Here is a 14,760-nt window from a genome sequence, read left to right on the forward strand (position 1 = left end):
AGGAAAGGGAACTTAGCATAGATGATTAACTTGGGAACGCTATGTATAGGAGGTGGGGGGTTTATTTTCATGTTTAAAAATTTATTGATTTTCTAGTAAACTTTTTTAGCAACAACTGTTTCCTCTCAGTGCACTTTTATAGAACCCTCAATAAATTTTTAACATGAAAATAAACCCCCCACCTCCTATACACAGCGTTTACCCAAGTTAATCATCTATGCTAAGTTCCCTTTCATCCATGACAGTTCCTTCAAAAAGAAAGTTATACAATTAATTAACAAGGAATTACCGGCCTTGAACCTGAAAATTAATTCCGAAAAATCCTCTAACAATCCGATCTCTTTCAGAGTTAAAGACAGATTAAGCCAGCCTTTGGTGTCCAACATAGTTTATCATACACTTGTCCCAGATGTAATCGGGGTACTTATGTTGGATGCACGAAGAGGCTGCTACAAGTCCGTTTCTGCGCCCACAAAGGAGTCAGTTTCCGAACAGGATGCAAATTATCCAATCCTGAGCTATCCAGCATCCGGAACCACTCTATTACCTGTCGCTCCCGCTTGGACATCGATGATTTTAAAATTATTGGATCAGCCAATAAAGATGACGAGCTTTTAACACTGGAATCAATTTTAATCAAAACTAATGTACCGAATTTGAATGCCCAGTCCTCGTCAGTTTCAGCTGTTCATAGCCTAACCACTTGTTTGTGTACATAGTTTTGTGTGTGGGTGTTTTTTTACTTTATTATTTTTTTTTTCTCCCCACTCTGTTTCCCACCCCCCCTTCAGTCACCTTCTATTTTTTACTCTGGTAGGTTGTCTCTCCAACCTAGTGTTGTTGTACAATAATTTTTACATTTTAAATGTTTTAGTGTTCAATTTTAAATTTTAGATATTATACGGTGTTTTATCAGTGACGAGTCTTATATGTTTGTATTTTTATCATTCCCAGCCTTGAAAATGCATCGAAGTGATGTGAAAACGTCGGCAATAAATTATGTACTTCGCTGAGACATGCCTTTACCTCTCCACCTTGTGATATCTGTAGGGCTTGAGCCTCCTTACTCAGTCTTCTTATATAATATATATATATATATATATATATCAATAGTATATTATATATATTATAATATTACTATATATTCGATATATATATATATATACATATATATATACATATATATATATATATATATATATATATATCTAATATTATATATATATATATATATATATCTCGCTATCTGTGAGTAAAAGGATTTACTTTTGAGAGAATATACATTCAGACATAGTAACACTGAATCTCTCTCTCTCTCTCTCTCTCTCTCTCTCTCTCTCTCTCTCTCTCTCTCTCTCTCTCTCTCTCTCTCTCTCTCTCTCTCGTAATTTTCTGATTACGTTCCATAGCCGTCAATTTCTCCTGAAATTGTAACATAAAACGTAAAGGTTTTGTTTAAAATTCTGTTTTCGTCATCAACTATATCTTCTATTTATTGATATCTTCTATTTATTGGGGATCCAGGCAAGGTAGATCGTGCTTTGCTGTAGTTTTGTAGTTCAGAAACTCTGTGATGATGATGATGATGATGATGATTATTATTATTATTATTATTATTATTATTTTATTATTATTATTATTATTATTATTCAGAGGATGGACCCTGTTCATATGGAACAACACTACAGTGGCCATTTACTTAAATTCAAGCTTTCAAAGAATACTGTGGTGTTCATTCGAAAGAAGTAACAGAAGGTAAAAGGGAAATACAAAAAGCGGAGATCAATTATTAGTATAACTGGTAAATTAACAAATAAACGAATAAATCAATTAAATAAAAATGTATTAAACCTGATGCTAGAAAATGACACACGTTCATTACTTTAGCTGTTCTACAGTTATACTGTGGTGTTCATTCGAAAGAAGTAACAGAAGGTAAAAGGGAAATACAAAAAGCGGAGATCAATTATAGTATAACTGGGTAAATTAACAAATAAACGAATAAATCAATTAAATAAAAATGTAGTAAACCTGATGCTAGAAAATGAAACAACTTCAAATCAACGTTCATTACATTTAGCTGTTCTACAGTTATACAATCAATGAGTATTTGTGATAATTTGATATAGATCATAATATAACTGATAAAGCCTCAGGAGTTAAGTCCCTAGGCATACTGCCCCAAGCCCCTATCAAATCCCCAGCAGGCACTGGCTGACTAATGCATTGCAATGGCAGAGATTTAGATGCCTTCCACCTCGAGTGTTTTGCTGGATCTTCTGAAATAAATTAGGTTTTTCAGACCTGATCTTCATTTTACGATTAAAAAGCTGAATATTTGCATACTTTAATCATTATCATATTGAATTTTGTAGAATATTCCCATTTATTCTATTCACCGTGTCTATATCCATTTATTTGCCTGTTAATAACTTATTTTTTACTTAATGCTGGATGTAAAAATAATCTTCAAAGAAATTTCTGAAAATCGGTTTCCGTCTCACCAGCCAATGGGAAGTCATCTGATAAGCCTTTTTGCCAAAACCCAACGATTTCAGCCAAGGAAAGGAGGCGTTAAAAACATTGTTTATGGTGTAGGCCTCTGATTGGTCAGAGCAATTCCTATTCCTCCCTTTTGGAGGACTCAGTGTAGTGCCAAACACGGAATGTAGTGGACGTCTTTGGAAGTGGACGTTTTTGTAAGCAAATGTTCACGAGATAAAGGAAATGACTTTGGTAAAGAAGAAGGCATTTCAGGTTAGTCTATCTAACATTCTTAGACAATATTGTTGCTGTTGTAGGCTTTAATATGCTTGGTTAACCATTGCTAACGTGAAAATGTCCTTCGATGAAGTTTTGTGGTCACGGAATCTAGAAGTGAGCAGTTTTCAAAAATACTTTGTAGACTGGAAACCCTTCGGAGCTGGACGGCCACTGTGTAATTCTCAAAAATTTACTTGCATACATTTTTCAAAAATGAACTTTCTAAATTTCTCAGAAAATTCTGAAGCTCTTGAAAGGTATTTGTGGTTTTGGGGTCCATAATAGAACATTTTTCGTAAGTGTAGCAAGGTACTGAAAGTGGTGAAGGGCTGTTGGGCTTGGGGAGGAGGGAGGAGGGAGGGAGGGAGGGAGTACGTGACCTGATGTGGATAACTGGACCCTTTACATCAACAAAGACCACCACAGACAGGCAGACAGCCAGCCCTTTTCGATCTCGGGTAATGTGGCAAGGATCTGACTATCTAGATTTATTGTGCTCTAAATTCTCAGATTGAAAAGTATGATAGTAGGTGCTTGTTAAAAAATGATCACGAAGAAACAAATTCACAGTTACGTATGGGTAAATGTATTTAATCATAATGAATCCATAGAGAGATTTCGGAAATCTGTTCCATGTCCCTCAACTCGGAAATCTGGCTGCCTGGCTGCGATATAATAACGTTAACAAAGCAAAAATACAAACTTCAAAACAAGTGAACTTATTTATAAAATAGGAACCGGCCAAACAATGATCATGATCTAAGAATAAACTAAAATTCAAGTGGGGGAAATCCCATAGCTGGATTCGAGATAATACGGAAGAATGAAATGTCGACGATTTTTTACTTTGGGCAACGATGGACATCTACGGCCGTCTTAAATTCGTAACTTAATTCATCAATCATTCTAAAATTCACATTTCTCGAATACCTCCTTAATGAACATCACGAATCTGCAATATACTGTTTGAATTCGGGTAACAACCGTGATCCCAGGTGAATTGCTTGCCCACTTAGTGGCAGACGATAGCGATTAGTGAGACCCGGCTTATCCTCAAATAACTGATAGGTATGACTCACAATTCGGGTTCGGGACAGTTTTTAATTGATTAATTAAAGCTTTTTGTCGTAATGTTAAGACGCTTATCAAATATGGCCATCAAGAGCACAAAAGGACTTAATCTTTGGAAGCTTGAATTTAAATTTCTCCGGGGATAGGATCTCTGGGGCTTGTTCCATATGACAGGCAGTTCATCTTCCTCAGTAATAACAACAAACACATTTCCAATATTATATTTTTGCCTCAATTTTCCCGGGATTGGATATGTGGATGCTAGGTGATAGGTGTGGGACATTTACACATGTACGTATAAACGCGCGTGCGAGCGCATGTTGAACGCACCCCTTTTGTATTCGTACATCTCTGTATCTGTTATCAGAAACGAAGAGAAAGCCTTGCAATCTGTCCTAAATCAGCTGTTTGCTAGTTTGACAGCTCCAAGCCTCTGCCACGCCCACCTGATATTCTAAGAAAAACCAAGATTCTCTCTCTCTCTCTCTTCGTTGGAATTCTACGGAAATCTCTCTCTCTCTCTCTCGTGGTTGGAATTCTACGGAAATCTCTCTCTCTCTCTCTCTCGTGGTTGGAATTCTTGGGAAAGCTCTCTCTCTCTCTCTCTCTCTCTCTCTCTCTCTCTCTCTCTCTCTCGTGGTTTGAATTCTTGGGAAAGCGCTCTCTCTCATCTCTCTCTCTCTCTCTCTCTCTCTCAGATTCAGGACAAAATGAATAATTATGATGAAGGAAGATCAAATATTATGGAAAAGTTGGATTTTTTAATGTCAGAATTTCTGGAAATGAAAAAAGAACAACATACCAGAACAGGAAAGAGACATGGGAAAAAATCCTTATTACTACCATTATTAAATGCAGGAGAAAACACGCAAACCATCATAGTGATGAATGCGCAGGGTTTAGTTACGAGTAACTCGAAAAGAAAAATAGAGTACTTAGAAGAACTAACCCAAATTGAAAAGAATAGATATAATGAATATAAGTGAAACCTGGTATTCCCAAGAGACTGGGAATGATGATCAAATAAAAGGGTTCCAAACTTAAAGAAAAAAAAAAAAAAGGAATCAAAGGGGAACCGCAATATATGGGAAAGGACAAAAAACAAGGAAAAATATATGAGAAATATAGTAACTCAGAATGTGAACTAATAGCGGTAGAATTTGAATCTGAAAATTAATGAACATAGTAATATAGACCTCCTAATACTAAAGAGTGACTTAATAATTGCCAAAAATTGGATGATATATGTAGAAATCACAAGGACTGACTATTATCCTATCTGGTGACTTCAACTTTCCTTTCGGTAGAATGGAAAGAACGAATAGGAGATTGTGGTTGTACTTATACATATTAAAAAAGAGAGTAATAGTAGTGCAGAAGATAAGAGGCAATTTGAAAAGCTATTAGATATGCTACTAGGAATACAAACATTCAACAAATAAATCACCTGCCAACAAAGAAAGGAAAAAAATACTTTAGACCTAGTATTGTGAACGAGATGAATTATGTTAAAGAAATAATAGTTTATAATGAGAGTATTTCAGACCATAATGTCATAGAATTAACAGTTCATTCCAAAGCAAGTGAAAACAGAGATAAGCAAGAAATGAAAAAGTGGGAAGGATATGGAAAATACAACCTTCTACAGTAAAAAATATAAAATGGTCAGAAATAAATGAAGAATTAAACAAAGATTGGGATAACATTTTCGTAAGTGATGACATAAGGGTAAATACGGAGATATTATATAAATATTGGAGAAAATAGTGGATAATATATACCGAAGAAGAAAAGTAAACATCATTCATGCATACCAAGAGACAGAAGGATCTTGTTCCAGAAAATCAGAAAGTGGAAAAAAGGTCTTGCAAAAGAAAATAATGCATGGAAAGTTATAGAACTAAAAAGTAAGATAGAAAATGCAGAACAAAAGATTATACAATCAAAAGAAAATGAAAAAACGGGACTTGGAAGAAAAAACCCTATTAAATATCAAGCAAAACCCCAAACTATTATACTCATATGCGACGAAGATGAATAAAAGAAGAATAGAAATAGGCCCTCTGAGAATTGAGGGAGATTTAAACCGAATGAAAAAAGGAAATTTGCAACATACTGGCAGAACGATATAAGAGGAGAATTCACCCCTAGAATAGATAATGAAGATAATGATATAGAAGTAAGGGAAGGGCGAAAATAGTGAATATTTAGCCGACATAGAAATTAATGAAGCTGATATTGTGCAGGCAATTAATGAAATGTAAAAATGAGCTGCTGCAGGGCCGGATCGAGTCCCTGCTATTTTGTTAAAGAAAGTAGTTCATTCTATCGCAAAAGCCACTTGCAATATTATTAAGACAAAGTGTAGATACAGGCAAGATTTATGATGAGCACAAATTAGCATATATCACCCCTACTTTCAAAAGTGGATCAAAGACTAGAGGCAAGTAATTATAGGCCTGTGGAGTCTAACATCACATATTATGAAAGTGTATGAAAGGGTAATGAAGAAAAATATTATGAAACATTTAATAAAAAATAATTTGTTTAATATAGGACAACACGGTTTCGTACCCGGAAAAAGTACACAAACCCAACTGTTAGTCCACCGTGAGAACATATTCAAAAATATGAAAAGCGGAAATGAAACAGATGTGGTTTATCTAGACTTTGCAAAAGCTTTTGACAAAGTAGACCATAATATATTAGCAAAGAAAATTAGAAAACACAATATCGTAGATAAAGTAGGAAGATGGTTTAAAAGAATTTTTAACGCAACAGAAAACAGATAGTTATTGCAAACGATGAGAAATCGGATGAAACCAAGGTAATATCCGGTGTGCCACAAGGTACGGTGTTAGCTGCAATACTGTTTGTTATTATGATTGAAGACATAGACAGTAATGTTAAGGATTCGGTATGAGTAGTTTCGCTGATGACACAAGAATAAGTAGAGAAATTACTTGTGATGAAGATTGGAACGCTCTACAAAGAGACCTTAACAAAGTATATGATTGGGCAGAGGAAAAATAGGATGGTATTTAACTCTGATAAATTTGAATCAATAAATTATGGAGACAGAGAAGGAAAGCTATATGCATATAGGGGACCTAATAATGAGACAATCACAAATAAGGAAGCAGTTAAAGACCTTGGTGTGATGATGAATAGGAACATGTTATGCAATGATCAAATAGCAATTATTTTGGCAAAATGTAAAGCAAAAATGGGAATGTTGTTACGGCACTTCAAAACAAGAAAAGCTGAACACATGATTAGCTTTATAAAACATATGTTCGTAGTCCACTTGAATATTGCAATATGATATGGTACCCACACTATCAAAAGGATATTGCACAAATAGAGAGTGTACAAAGGTCCTTTACAGCTAGAATAGAAGAAGTTAAGGACCTAGACTACTGGGAAAGACTACAATCCTTATAATTATATAGTCTAGAAAGGAGAAGAGAACGCTACATGATAATTCAGGCATGGAAACAGATAGAAGGAATAACAGAAAATAGCAGGAACTAAAAATATCAGAAAGAGCAAGCAGAGGTAGATTAATAGTGCCCAAAACTATACAGGAAAAATAAGGAACGCACAGGACATTAATCCACTACGCACCAGCATCGATAATGCAGGCGTATATTCAATGCGTTGCCAGCTCATCTGAGGAATATATCAGGAAGTGAGCGTAGATGTGTTTAAGAATAAGCTCGACAAATATCTAAACTGCATCCCAGACCATCCAAGATTGGAAGAGCAAAATATACCGGAAGATGTACTAGCAACTCTCTGGTAGACATTAGAGGTGCCTCACACTGAGGGACCTGGGGGCAACCCGAAACGAACTGTAAGGTCTGTAAGGTAGAAGGTCTCGTGGTTTGGAATTCTTGGGAAAGCGCGCTCTCTCTCTCTCCTCTCTCTTCTCGCGTTGGAATTCTTGGGAAACAAAAAACTCTCTCTCTCTCGTCATTGGAATTCTTGGGAAAGCTCTCTCTCTCTCTCTCTCTTCTCTCTCTCTCTCTCTCCTCTCTCTCTCCTCTCCTCCTTCAAATCGGTTCGAAAAAAAAAAAAAAAAAAAAAAACTTGGAATTCTTGGGAAGCTTCCGCTCTCTCTCTCGTCGTTGGAATTCTGGGAAAACTCTCTCTCTATCTCTCTCGTCGTTGGAATTCTTGGGAAAAGCTCTCTCTCTCTCTCTCTCGTCGTTGGAAATTCTTGGGAAGCTCTCTCTCTCTCTCTCTCTCTTCTCACTCTCTCTCGTCTTCAATCTCTCTCTCTCTCGTCCTCTCTCTCTCTAATTTCCAAGGACACCTTCGATTCGTCAAAATCTGAAACATTGCTTCGAGACAATAACTTGTCTTTTATAAGTTAAAATTTTCATTGTATTTGCTCATATATAAAAAAAATAATTTAAAAGTCCAGCAGGCTCAAAGCTCACCACCGTAGTTCCCTAGTGACTGGAAAGGTGACCGGAAGTGCTTGGTTCCGGCGCAAAATTCGTAAAATTCGACTTATTTGGTGTCATTTTACATCGTATTTCAGGTAGCAAAGGAAAGCCTCAAACAACTGGATATCTGCCATATATACTTATTACCGAGGGTACTCGTGACGTATAAATGTGAATGTCATTTTGGTAAATGTCCAGGAGAAGGCCGCACCCATTTTTCAAGTATTAACGACGAAAAACGGCAAAAAACGACCAGATTGGTGTTGCACATCGCATAGAAACATGAGGAAATGAATAAAAAGAAACTAAGAGTTACGCTTACACACAAAATCTAAGCATAAACTACTACTTCAATTATGGGGGATCCCAGTGGGAAGCGGGGTTTTGGGTGGGGGAGGGGGAGGAAGAGAAAAGTGATTTTCGGGGACGGACTACCGAACCTAACCACCTAACCTAACCTAGGGCCCTGTACCCCAACCTAGGCCTAGCGGGGGGGGGGGCTCGGCTCCCCCTGTGACCCCCCCTTAAGGCCACAGTGATTTTCAGGGCACTACCGAACCTAATACAACCACCTAACCTTACCTAGGGCCCTGTACCCCTACCTAGGCCCTCCTAGCGGGGGGGGGGGGCTCCGCCCCCCCCCTCCCCCCTGCGACCCCCCCTTAAGGCCACTACCTAACACATCCATCAAACCAAATCCAAAGTGATGGTACTGCTGTATACATCGTTATACTACCCCCATTATAATATACTCTATAAATTAATGAAGCTTACCTTAAACTGTTGGTGATAAAGATGTGCTGCTGCTTTGAGGAAAACGTGAAGCCGTTGCAAGGTTCCCTGACATGCAACTTAAAGTAGGAAGTGGCCAGGTACCCGACGAATCCACTAGTTTTTCAATATTCCCCAAATAAGCTAAAACAAATTCACTGTAACTTAGGAAACAGTCAGGACAAGAAGCTGGAATTTCACTTCTTGTGCAATGTAGATGAAGTGCTTGCTACGGGCCTCCATGTCTAAGAACAAACTGAAAAGCCTGGGTAAGATAATGTATTGTCGCGCTGAAAAAATTTTCAAACACCCGCGCCATTGGCCAAAGTTGATGAGGTGTAAGAAAATGAAAACTGTGATTGGCCAAACTGTAAGACGTCATAGTGGACTAGTTTGTCTGCGGATTATAGTAGTTACAGGGCTCATTTGAGCTAAAAACAAAACACAGTCAACAATAACAACAGACTTAGAAAAATTCTGGGAGGAGACAAGAGTAGCGTGAGTTTGATCGTCGATATTTCGACTGTTATTGAATTTCACTAAATTATCTCACTCGTATACCACCACTTACATACATTCCTACACATTCTAGTAAAAATACATTGAATATCACTGATATCTTCATGCGGCCCTCTCCTAGACATTAACCTATTATAATTATTATTATTAAGAAATTCCAGGGTCTCGTCGAAAAACAAATAGTTTAACAAAAAAATCCACAATTTATATTGAAATATATTTTTACATAGAAATATATTTTATTATTATTATTATTGTTATTATTAGGTATTATTACTATTCAGACGACGAAAACCCCTATTCATGAGGAAAAATCCCAACACAGGAACCGCTGACTTAAAACTCAAGCTCTCAAAGAATATTGAGGCGTCCATTCGAAAGAAGTAACAGAAGGTAGATACTAAAAGGGAAATACAGAGAGCAGAGATCAGCCACTAGCAAAACTGGTAAAATAACAAATAAATTAATGAATGAATTCAATAAAAATGTAGGTATTGAAAAAATGCTAGAAAATGACAGACGTTCGTCACTTTAGATTAGATATTCAGGCATGGCTTATTCTGATTTTTCACCATACAGTCATACATTAATGCGTATTTATATTGAATTTATATATATATATATATATATATATATATATATATATATATATATATATATATATATATATATATAGTATAATGTATAAACTAATAAAGCAATTTTTAAAGGGAAAGGCGATGTCCAAGAGTGTGGGTAATTATAGGGGCATTAAATTGATGTCCCACACTTTGAAGATACTGGAAAGGATGAAGATGATAGACTGAGAGAAGAAGTACAAATAGGTAAAGAGCAGATGGGATTTATGAAGGGAAGGGGAAACAACAGATGGTATATTTTGTCTGAGGCAAATATGGAGAAATTCGGGAAAGACAAAGGGACCTACATATGGTATTCATTGACCTTGAAAAGGCTTATGACAGAGTCCCGAGACAAGGGGTAGTTATGGAGGAGCCTGAGGGAGAAGATGGTGCCAGAGAAGTATGTGCGATTGATACAAGAGATGTACCGGAATGTATTTAGCAGAGTGAGGAGCATGTTGGGGAGACAGAAGGTTTTGAGGTGAGAGTAGGATTACACCAGGGGTCGGCTCTGAGCCATTTATCTTTAACATAGTAATGGATGTTATAATAGAGGAAGTAAGGGAGACAGTACCATGGAACATATTGTATGCGGATGATATTGTTCTGTGTGCAGAGAGCAGGGAAGAGCTGGAAGTGAAATTGGAAAGATGGAGACAAGTACTGGAGGACAGAGGAATGAGAATAAGTAGATCCAAGACAGAATATATGTGTACCACCACTGAGGGGGATGATAGAGAAAGTATTCAGCTTGGTGGAGAGCAAATAAGGAGAGTTGATAAGTTTAAGTATTTGGGATCTTTTGTTAACGCTGGAGGAAGTATGGAAGAAGAAGTAAAACTCGGGTAAACAGGCAGGCTGGAACAACTGGAGAGAGGCCTCGGGAGTTCTTTGTGACAAAAGAGTGCCGCTTAGGTTAAAAGGAAAATTTCACAAGACGGTGGTAAGAACAGCAATGCTGTATGGTACGGAAACAGCAAGCATGAGAAAAGCAGAGCAGAAGAAGATGGATGTGGCAGAAATGAGAATGCTTAGGTGGATGTCTGGGGTAACAAGAGTGGATAGGATCAGAAATGACTACATAAGGGGGTCAACTAAGGTGGTGGAAGTATCAAAGAAAGTGCAGGAGGGGAGGCTGAGATGGTATGGACACCTGTTGAGGAGAGATGAGGACCACGCTGGGAGACATACTATGGGAGTGGAGGTGCAAGGAAAGAAGAAAGAGAGGGAGACAAGAAAGAGATGGAAGGACTGTGTGAGAGGAGATTTACATGAGAAGGGAATTGATGAGGCAGAAGCGCAAGATAGAAATAGATGGAAACGGCTCATCCGAAACGGCGACCCCATATAAAATGGGAAAAAGCTGGGAAGAAGAAGAAGTATAACTAATAAAGCCCCAGGCATAAGCCCATCCCACATCAGACCCCCAGCAGACACTCCAGGCTGACCACTGCATCGCAATAACCGAAATCCTTAACCAGTCTCTTAGTGGATCTTCTGAAATAAATAAAGATTTTCTTACTTATTTTCATTTTACGATTAAAAAGCTGCATATTCACATATCTTAATCATTATTATATTGAATTCTGAAGAGTATTCCCATTCATTTTATTTGTATAGTGTTTTGTCCATTCATTTACCTGGTAATAAATTGTTTACTTAATACTGGATGTATGTAAAAATAATCTTCAACCAGCGAACGGGTAGTCGTTTATGAAGAGGCTTTGCCAAAACCCAAAGATTCCAGCCAATGAAAGGAGGCGTTAGAAACACTGGTGATGGTGTAGGCCTCTGATTGGTCAAAGAAATTTCTCCCGTCCTTCCTTTGGAAGACTCAGTGTAGTTCTAAACACGAAGAGCAATGGTCGTTTTTGTAGACAAATACTCACGAGATAAAGGAGATGACTTTGGTAAAAGAAGAAGGCATTTAATTCAGGTTAGTTTTTCCCTTCTTATGGGATATTGTTGGTGCTGTAGGTTTTTTATGTTTGGTGAACATTGGCTAGCGTGGAAATGTCCTTCGGAAGAGTTCTAAGTGGTCACAGGATCTAGAATTTTGCAGTTTTTAAAACTATCTTGTAGATTTGAAAGTCCTTCGGAGTTGAAATAACACTGTGTCATTCTTCAAAATTGACTTGTACACTTAAAAAAAAAATTTTACTTTCCAAATCTATAAGAAAATCCTAGGTTCTTGAACAGCGTATTTGTGGTGGGGGTCCATAGCAGAATAATTGTTACCGTAAGTGTAGGAAGGTGCTGAACGGGGTACTACTACATGGCCGACCTGATGTGGATAACCGGACTCTTTTTAAATCAACACAGAAAGACCACCTCCGACAGCCGTTCACGATCTCTGGCAACGGGGCAAAGATCCAGCTATCTCGATTTATTGTGCTCTAAATTCCCACAGAAGCTTTCGTGAATCTGTTCGATTTCAGTTTTCGCGTGAAGTTGTTTATAAAACAGAAACCGGTCGTTAAAAGAGGCAAAAGTAGATCAGACAATATTTACGGTCCCATAATAAACTAAAATACAAGTGAGGGAAATCGCACAGCTGGACGCGAGGTAATACCTTCAACTGAGATGTCGCCTTCGATGTCTTAAAAATCCTCGAAAATTTTGGGTTTATTTACTGTTACTCAATTTGGGTGACATTGGTGATCAACGGACATCGTGAATTCGTAACTTAATTCACCAGTCATTCTGTAATTCACGTAACAATTACTCGAGTACCTCCTAAATGAGCATCACGAATCTGCAACAGACTGTTTGAATGGAGGGAACAACTGTGATCACAGGTGAATTGCTCGCCTACTGAGTGGCAGACGATAGCTATTAGCTAGACCCAGCTTATATTCCTCAGATTATTTAAAGGTATGGCTCTTAATTCAGGTTCGAGGCAGTTTTTAACTCATTAATTTAAGATTTTTGTAGTAATGTTATGACGCTTGTCAAACAGCCGTTAATCGCACAATAGAACATATTCTTTGGAAGCTTGAATTTCAGTTTCTCAGGGGATAGGATGTATGGGGCTTGTTCTATGTGAACAGGGTTCTTCATTACATTATCTGAACAATAACAACAACATATTATACCTGTTTTCTCCGTGGATAAGATCTATGGATGCTAGGTGATAGGTGTGGGACATTTGTACACGTATGCAAGCGCGTGCGAGCGTATGTTGAACGCACCCCTTTTGCACTCGTATAGCTCCGTGTCTTTTATCAGAATCGAAAGGAAAGCTTTCCAATCATTCTCAAAGCAGCTGTTTGCAAGTTTGACAGCTCCAAGCCTCTGCCACGCCCACTTGTTGTTTCATTAGTCTGGGATTTGAAGGAAAAATCCTGGATTCTGTCAGTTCTGACCGGGATTAGGTTAGAATCAGTTTAAGGCCTGTCCACACGAGCGGGCTTGATCGACGTGCTCCGGGTTTGACGGGCAAATTCTGGCGGGTTTATCCGTGAATGTTGTCCACACGGTGATGCTGGGGTCACACATTCACGTATCACGACGGCGTATGCCCACGTATGTGGATCTTGGGCATCATCGCGGTGAAATGACCTTGAACAGCTGGTAAACAGGACACAGGCTACCGGACGTAAAGCCAGCGACGTAAATTGCGCCGCAAATGTACGCGCAAAGAAAGCAAGGTCGGACGTCTACCTGGAACTTACGCCGATCAACTTCACGTCAAGACCACGCCCACCGTTGTGGGGCTGTGCTGTTGCCAGGGGCCAACCGGGGTATTGAGCACACTTACTACAGTTTTAATTTTTTTTTTAATTTTTTTTTTTTTATTTCTGTTTGAATCCGCGAAAGACATCTACAACACAGCTGAATATTACAGTTGAAAATTATATGCACACAAAAATCGAGATTTATTATCATGAGAGAGAGAGAGAGAGAGAGAGAGAGAGAGAGAGATGAGAGAGATTTAACCAAGATATATACTTTCTAATTGTACAACAAAAACATTTCAGTAGACGCAATTAGAATAATGGTTGTAAATGAGCACATCACTGATTATATATTAACCCCATTTCTGAATGATATTTATAGCAATAACCAAGTAACCAGTCGACAAGGAATACAATACGTAGTTTTAGGAATTATGATTTATGAACGCTTTGGGAGCTCTTATATAAGATTAGCACTAGAATTGTCTTGCTTCGATTTTACCATTCAGACATACACTTAGACTTATAAAACTGTTGACTATGGGCGATTTATATTTAAGCGATATAGAATAACATCTAATAACTTATCAAACATTCTTAAAAATAAATAGGAATTCTACCTATTCAAGATAATATTTTTTTAGATGTATATAGGAATTCCTCTTAGATATTTACATTATTTGTTACACCATTATTGTAAGACTGCTATTCAGAAGAAATAAATATCTTCGACACTTCCATAATCTGAGAATACCGTGTTACCGGGAAAGTGTTCGTGTGTGTGTGTGTGTGTGTGTGTGTGTGTGTGTGAAAGTTATTCTAGCAGATTATACTATACGTTTGCTGTCTACAAGTGAAGTCTTTTGTTATTTTTGGCCTAAGCAG

The 14,760-nt window shown here is 37.6% G+C and overlaps 1 protein-coding gene across 1 annotated transcript in view; it reads right to left on the reverse strand.

Moving 5' to 3' along the window:
• The window catches only part of LOC135225061 (uridine diphosphate glucose pyrophosphatase NUDT14-like), a 60,166-nt gene extending 46,556 nt beyond the window's left edge, over nt 1-13,610 (reverse strand). The window contains exon 1 of the mRNA XM_064264327.1: nt 13,294-13,610. The gene's annotated coding sequence lies outside the window, so the exon portion shown is untranslated. The remainder of the gene's footprint in view (nt 1-13,293) is intronic.
• Nucleotides 13,611-14,760: the final 1,150 nt, after the last annotated feature.

This window comes from Macrobrachium nipponense, chromosome 12, assembly GCF_015104395.2.
Source record: "Macrobrachium nipponense isolate FS-2020 chromosome 12, ASM1510439v2, whole genome shotgun sequence".
In the NCBI taxonomy this organism is placed as follows: domain Eukaryota; kingdom Metazoa; phylum Arthropoda; class Malacostraca; order Decapoda; family Palaemonidae; genus Macrobrachium; species Macrobrachium nipponense.